This window comes from Mobula hypostoma, chromosome 5, assembly GCF_963921235.1.
Source record: "Mobula hypostoma chromosome 5, sMobHyp1.1, whole genome shotgun sequence".
Classification (NCBI taxonomy): Eukaryota; Metazoa; Chordata; class Chondrichthyes; order Myliobatiformes; family Myliobatidae; genus Mobula; species Mobula hypostoma.
In genome coordinates, this window is record NC_086101.1 from 13,202,427 (window position 1) to 13,210,097 (window position 7,671).

Genomic DNA, 7,671 nt, shown 5'->3' on the forward strand with positions numbered 1-7,671 from the left:
TGATAGGGATACTGAAATATTGCACTTAGGAGGAGTCCTGGTCTTTTTATCCCACCGTTGTGGAGGGAGGAAGTTGGGTTTAGAGTTGTACAGGGGAGCGGGGGTGAAGGGAATCGGAGGTGTGGACGGAGAGATAATCGGAGTGTGGGGTGGGGGCATCATGAACAAATTTGGAAGAGGTCGGATCTGACAGATTATTGGGAGATTGCACTGGATTATGGGGACGTGTCTGGGAAGGTACAATGTTGATGGACAAACTGGGGGAGCGGCTCGGTGATCTGTTTTGGAGAGAATCACGTGATTGGGAAAGTGGGCGGAGAAGGTGATTCGGGCAGTATGTGCGTTGCCAGGTAGATAACGGGTGAGTCTGGAAGATGAGCCTGAGTCCAGCTGACTGCGGAGATGCTAGACAGATATTTGAATGGAGTTTGAATTCATTGGGAGCAAGGAGTGAGGGGAGCAATAAGTAAAGTGAAAGAAGGCACCAACATTGAGAAAAGTAGACAGTCGGGACTCTGCCGTCCAGTCTGAACCAACCTCAATAACCTTGTGGTGCTCTGTATGTCGTAGAAGTGTGTCAGCATTTATCAGACACCTTCGTCACCTGTACAGGAGAGGCAGGTGGATGGAGGATATGACTGCGGGTATTTGGCCCAATTTTCCGCATGGTTTACTGAACCATGCCGGCTTAGAGCTGGATGTCCAAATGCAAATATTTGCAAGTGTTGCTTGCGTTCTACGTTGAGATTGTGGGTGACCTTGGAAATGGACTGGAGGTACTGCTGTTCCCAAATTTCTCAATAGTCCAGGGGACCAGCTTCTCTGTAGGAGAAGACTATTGGAGACGGGAGCTGGAGGTAGACAAGGGCTTTATCCAGTATAAGTGGGTATTCTAGAAGAATGCCTCAGAAATATATTCTGGAAGAATTTCTTCCTGCATTGCCATATAAAAACTGCTCACGGGGCTCAGCTTGTGTTCCGTGAAGGTCACTCAGCCTATGGCCCCGTTACGGCTTTGATCCAAAGATGGACACAATGTGTGAACTCCAGAGTGTATGTTGATAGAATGTGGTATCTGTACCCCTGGCTAATCTGCAGAAGCAAAATCAGGGCAGACACCCCGTTGATCAGGGTTGCCCGTGGACATTGCGTCGTAGCTGTCTACGAAATCCAGGGCAGTACAATATGGAGAAGAAGCTGTTGCCCATGCAGTAGGCTCCCCCTCTTCATGCAGCGGATGAACCCAACGAACAGTAGAGACCGAGACATTTTAGCACCCGCGGCGTCGCAGGAGTTGCCAGTCAATATTTAACCCATCGAAGGGAATCCAGCTCTCACTTTCGCTCGGAGTTTACTCCAGAAGCTTTCCCCATGAGCGGTACAGTCGCAAGATAATAGAGGTCTGAGATGAGAGTTTTCCTTCCATGTGAGCTGCGAACCATGGCTGATAAGCCCCATCTGCCTGAATGACCGGATTTAAGGAGACAGTAACCCGTTTTTGCCCCTTCTATCAGTAGAAACGGTTCTGCCGGACCGAGGAGATAAGCGACACATGACGGCCAGGAGCTGCACTTGGTTGTCACTGCCTATTTAAAATGTACGCCATTGGCAGCATTTTATACATAGTGGGAGTTTATCCTCACTGCTCTCCCCGGCTATGAAAACAAAAACGAACCTATAATCAGGTTTATTATCTCTGTAATATATGACAATAAATTGTCCAATCTTCCTGCTTGATCTAGCATTCTTACGTTCCAAGTGGCAATAATTTTCTTTTGTGTTACTCGAATTTTATGAGCAGTAGCTTGATGACGGTCGGGGATCCCCTGCTGTCCAGAATCAACCCTACCGAGCGAAGCATCTTCAGAATTGCCTTGAATATCCTCTTGACGCTATTGTTGTGTGATACATTTTGTGAGTTTGACCATGTTTTTTCTTAGCAAATAGACTCTAGGAAACCTAGTATCTAACAACGGTGGTTTGCTATTGCCATCCGTTGGGCGAACTGAAGAAATCGCCATTTCTCTTCCCAAATGTTCTTCAGCCTGTACTATAGCCGTTGTCATTTGAAGTCGTGGCTCATCCGCCTTCTCCGTCATAAGTTCAGTTACTGAACCTGCCGGATCTGCCGTTGGCCTTCGCTCGTATCCTGAGCAGGAACCCTTGCAGGTGCTACCGTTCCGGGTCAGAGCGGCCTTGGGAGCAATGAATGACTAAGGGGTAACTCCACTTTCCCCAAAGCTCTGAAAGTCCCATATCAGAGCCTCATCACCGGTTGCAGTTTAGAGTCATACCCAGGACATGCGATAAATAAGATGAAGAAAGGAAAGGCAGTAGGTCCTGATGAATTGGTAATAGAACAAATTATCGCTGTGGAAAATTATGGAATTGAAAAACTTACTGATTTAATCAATGACATTTATGAGACTGGAGTAATACCAGAAGAGATGAAAAAATCAGTATTTATCACTCTTCCTACGAAACCTGGAGCAATAAAACGTGAATTACATAGAACCATAAGTTTAATGAATTATACAACTAATATACGTCTAAGAATTTTGATGACAAGGGCTAAAATTAAGATACAAGCTGAAACAGGTAAAGAACAATGTGGTTTTGTGAAAGCCAAAGGTACAAAAAAACGCGATATTGATGTTAAGAATACTATAAGAACGAGTTATTCAAGTGCAAAAAAAATTGTTTGTTTGTTTTATCGACTACACAAAAGCATTTGATAAAGTGAAGCACAATAAGTTATTTGAAATATTACAGGAAACTCGAGATCTAGATTCGAAAGACCTCCGCCTAATCAGAAATCTGTACTGGGAACAAACTGCCGCTGTAAGAATAGATGGAGAAGTGAGTCAGTTTACGAAAATCAAGAGAGGCGTTAGACAAGGGTGTGTTTTCTCCCGCGATTTGTTTAATGTGTACAGTGAAACAATATTACAAAAAATAAGCGACATCTTGGGAATCTATGATGGCGGTGAAAACATCAATAATTTCAGATATGCGGATGACACTGTGTTAATTGCAAGCACGGAGGAAGAATTACAAAACTTAATTGATATAGTTGTTGAAGAAAGTGCAAAAATGGGTCTATCTATAAATCGCAAAAAGACAGAATGCATGGCGATATCCAAGAAGAAGGAGAATACTATCTGCAGGCTGAAAATAAACGGGGAAGATATAGAACAAGTACAGAACATTTGCTACTTAGGAATCTGGGTGACATCAGATGGCAGGTGCGACATGGACATCAAAAAAAGAATAGGGATGGCAAAACACACCTTTAGGAGAATGAAGAGTATACTGACCAACACTAAACTAGGCATGACAACCCGCCTCAGAGTACTGAAATGTTACATTTATTCAATTATGGTATATGGATCAGAATGTTGGACAATATTTAGTAACTGAGGAAACGAATTGAAGCAGCAGAGATGTGGTTTTTGAGGAGGATGCAAAGAATATCATCGACGAAACGAATATCTAACGAGGATGTGATGAACAGAGCAAGAACAAAAAGAGAAATAATGCATGGGATCATGAAAAGGCAATGTAACTTCATTGGACATGTGATTAGGAAAGAGGTGTTAGAATGCACGGTAAATATGGGAAAGATAGAAGGGAAGAAAGCAAAAGGAAGACAAAGATAAATGATAATGGAGACAGCAGCCAGAGAACTGGGAATGAGTACCAATTAATTGATCCCCTTGACCCGAAGCAGGAGTGTGTGGGCCATAGCAGTCAAATATCAAACTGGGCATGGCACCTTATGATGATGAATAAATGATGTGCGATGTGTTGTTTCGCAGCAGCAATACGATACAAATACACAAAATCACAATAAATTATAAAACAACTGGTGCAATAAAAATGAACAATGAGATAATCAATGGGAATCAGGGGAAACCCCTCGGGGGCTGGAACCATCCGTGGCAAAAAGAAAATGATTGTGGTGTTTGGAGGCCGAACATCTCAGCCACAGTGGTGTCCTTGGCCGAAATACCCACAGCTGCTTCATCAATGGCATTCGTCAATTGTAAATTCGGGATGGTCAGAGGTCGGGATGACCACTGATTACAATATTCATGTCATAGTCCGGTCCGTGAAGTCCGTATTCCGGTTCACAGACCGGTCCATCGATCCTTATTCAAGGTTTTCCAGTTTTCCCTTGTTCTGCTAGTGCCTTAATTGAGACACGTGATTCTCATTTTGGACTGGCTACATAAACAGCTCCTGGGTTCAGCTTCAGTTGCTGGACTGTTCCTTTCCCTTCCCTTCCGTTCCCTTCTCTTCTCTTCTGTAGCCCTTGACTGTAGCCTCGCCTGCTAGCTTTTGCCCGAAGCCTCGCCTGCGTCCTCGCCTATACTCTCCGTCAAGTTCTACCGCCGGAGCAAGACCGGAGCCTTGCTGTGTCTAGATAAGGAACTGTCTCTGTGTCCACGCCTTCGCTAGGTAGGTCCGGCCGTTTGCCGCTACCTTGTGTTGGGAACCGTCTCCGCATGTTCGTTGTTCTGTGCATGAGACCCGTCCCTATGTATTGTTCCCAAGGAAGGGTCCCGGTTCTGTGTTCTGCGTTCCTGTCTCCCAAGATTACCAAGGTTCTATGTTCTGCGGTCCTGTCTGCCAAGACCAAGGCTCTGTGTTCAGCGTTCCTGTCTGCCAAGACCAAGGCTCTGTGTTCCAGTCTCCCAAGTCCAATTCTTAGCTTCGTGTCCTCATCCAGTTCTGGTCCCGCGTCCTGCCGCCACGTCCAGTCCTGTTGCCGTGCCACGTCTTGTCCTCGCCTAGATCCGGAATCCGAGTCCGAGTCAAAACCCAGGTTCCGGGTCCCTGTCCAGTCTCTGGCTCGGAGTCCTTGTCTAGGTTCCAAGTTCCTAGTTCCTCGTCCAGGTCCCGCTTTCCTAGTCTAGTCATAGCCTAGGCCCTGTATCCTAGTCTCGTCCAGGGCCTGTGGCTTGTCCAGCGTCGTTTCTTCCCCACTTCCCTTGCTTTCTTGACACATCTATTCCTGTACCTAGTACTTTAGAGTCTGTGTCTTGCATTTGGGTCCGCTCCCAGCGCCCCCTCGTATGACAGTTCAGCACCTTCTGCCACTCATCAGATAATGAAGCTGCCCACAACACAAATGCAGCAAGACCGGACAATATCCAGGCCTGGGCTGTCAGGCAGTGATACGTGAACAGGAAATCTCTGGGAATCTGAAGAGAAGTGGGAAAGTCAATAATGTGGTCAAACTAGCTGCCATACAAACTGCGAAGTTTAGGTAACAGAAAACTGAGAAGTGGTGTCAGAAGAGGCAGTGATGTGCTGAGACTGTGGAACTGTTCAGATAGCTCACTGGAGTATCTCTGAGCTCACACTCGAAGTGCTTCCCTGTGCTGACTGTAACAGGGCTGGATAACTTGACTTGTTCGAGAAACTCGTCACTGATGTCTGGCGATGTTTGTTCTGGCCTGAGCCACATTTAAGTGGGAGAACATTAAGGAACAAGGGAGGAGATACACACTTGGAGAGCTTTGAGCTCCCTTTCATTCTTCTATTCACTGGTGGGAAGTGATCAAGGAGAAAATCAAGAGGTTCATCATCCCCAAAGGGGCTCAGAAAGCAAGGCAGGGCCAGTGACAACTGCGTAAACTGCAGACAGAGTGTAACATTTCAAGCGCCCAGCAGGCGGCGCCGATACCTCAATGAGCAACGATGTCATCTGGGAGGAGATCCTCACCCCTTCTCACTGGGAGGAATCTCAAGTGGACTTACGAGACACTCCTGAGACTGATTGAGAGATGTATATGACTAGTGGCTGTGTCTAACACCTGTTCAGTCTTTATACACGCTCTGTTTGTCAGAATAAACTGGAGTTATTCATTCCCTGTGGATTTACTTAACTGCGACTGTACTGTGAAAAGACTCGCCTGTCGAAACACCTCCTGTGTTTTGTGGAACGCCTTATCTGATATTCTCCTGAAGGCTTGGTTCTTCTGAGACAGCTTATCTGAAGTATTTTTGCTATATTCTCTGGGAACTGTTCCCTCTGTATTCTGGTCGGACTCTGAACAAGTGAATGTGGCAAGACGGTTGTGCTGAGCGCCTCTGACTGTTGAAGTAACATTTGAAGACATTTGACCAACAATGTCGCTACCTCTGTCTGCCATTGTACTCAGACCCTCCTGCACCCCCAACAGAATTGCAGCAATTTCTGCTGCAGTTGACGGATAGATGTGAGGGAGGAGTACGAGAGGTGTAAAGGCGGCAAACCAGCACTTCGTCGCCGAGTCTTCCAAGATCATCTTCCAAGCTAGGGTCCGCTCTATGAAACAGAATGAGACCTGCTCACATTTCTTCTTCCAAAAGGTTCACAGGTGGAGCTCTGTGATCCACAGCTTTATAGAAGATGAAATACTCAGTAGCATCCTCACTAGCAGACATACTGATCTGTACGTCGTTCTATAGCAGTTTGTAGGACAGAAAGCCCCCAAACAGCACAACCTCCCGGAACTTCCCATCATCTATCAAGCGGGTGTTAGATAACAGCTAGCGAGAAAGTCTAGACCCGCCACTACACTGGAAGAGCTCCATCCATTCCTTTAACTCGAATAAAACTCGCTGCAGCGACAGCTTACCGGCTGAGTTGCGTTCGACTCTGTTGGAAAGGAAGGACCCAGGCATGCTGGATGTGTACAATGCTGTGCTTCTATCTGGCAGGATGTTGAAATCCATGAGGAAGGGTTACCCTCATTTACAAGCAGATGGGGAAAGGGATGACATCAAGAATTTGAGACCCATTTCGCTCTTGAGTGAGACTATAAGATCCTGTCCAAGACCATCGCCAACAGAGTCAAGATTGTTCTGGGACGGGTGAGCCACCCAGATCAAACCTGCGCTGCACCTGGCAGGAAGATCTTCGACAGCTCCGTGCTGCTGAGTGGCACTATCACCTACGTACAGGACAGTAGGGGTGGACGCCTACTTGGTCAGCTTGGACCGGGAGAAAGCCTTTGACAGGATATCACACACATACTTGATGTACGGACATTCCAGAATAGGATTTGGGGAGGGAAACAGAAAATGTGCCCAACTGCTCTACACAGATATCAGTAGTGCAGTCAATTCGATGAGTGGCAGGCAGCTAGCTTTCCCATCAAGTCTGGAGTTAGGCAGCTTTGCCCGTTCTCCCCTATCCGTTGAAAAGTTATTCCAGACCAATAGCTTTCACCACAAGGCCATACGGCAGTGGTCAGCACGGAATATTCGGCAGAAAATGCACGAGAAAGACTCAGTGGACACAGTGGCGTGATTTCCCGAGCAAATTGTCCAAACCATCTGGCAGAACCCTCATCGCCTGGCCCCAGCAACAGGCACTAAGACATCGCCTGGCTGATGCTGAGAGCATTAGATCTTCTCTATCTGCCCAGAACATTATCCTCACAACCCTCTGCCCCCGGGACAACTGTAGTGTGAAGAGACAGTAGCTCAGTTCTTTGCGGACTGCGTCTGCAAAAAAGTTCTGGCGGAATATGAAAGGGTCCCTGTTGCATTTCATCCAGGGCAACTGTGTGACAGAACTGTGATCTGCGGGAAATCCGCGGGGTCGCACACGGAAACAAGCACAAGTACTACTGACTGATCATCAACTCGGCGAAAAACGCTCTTTGCTCATCAAAA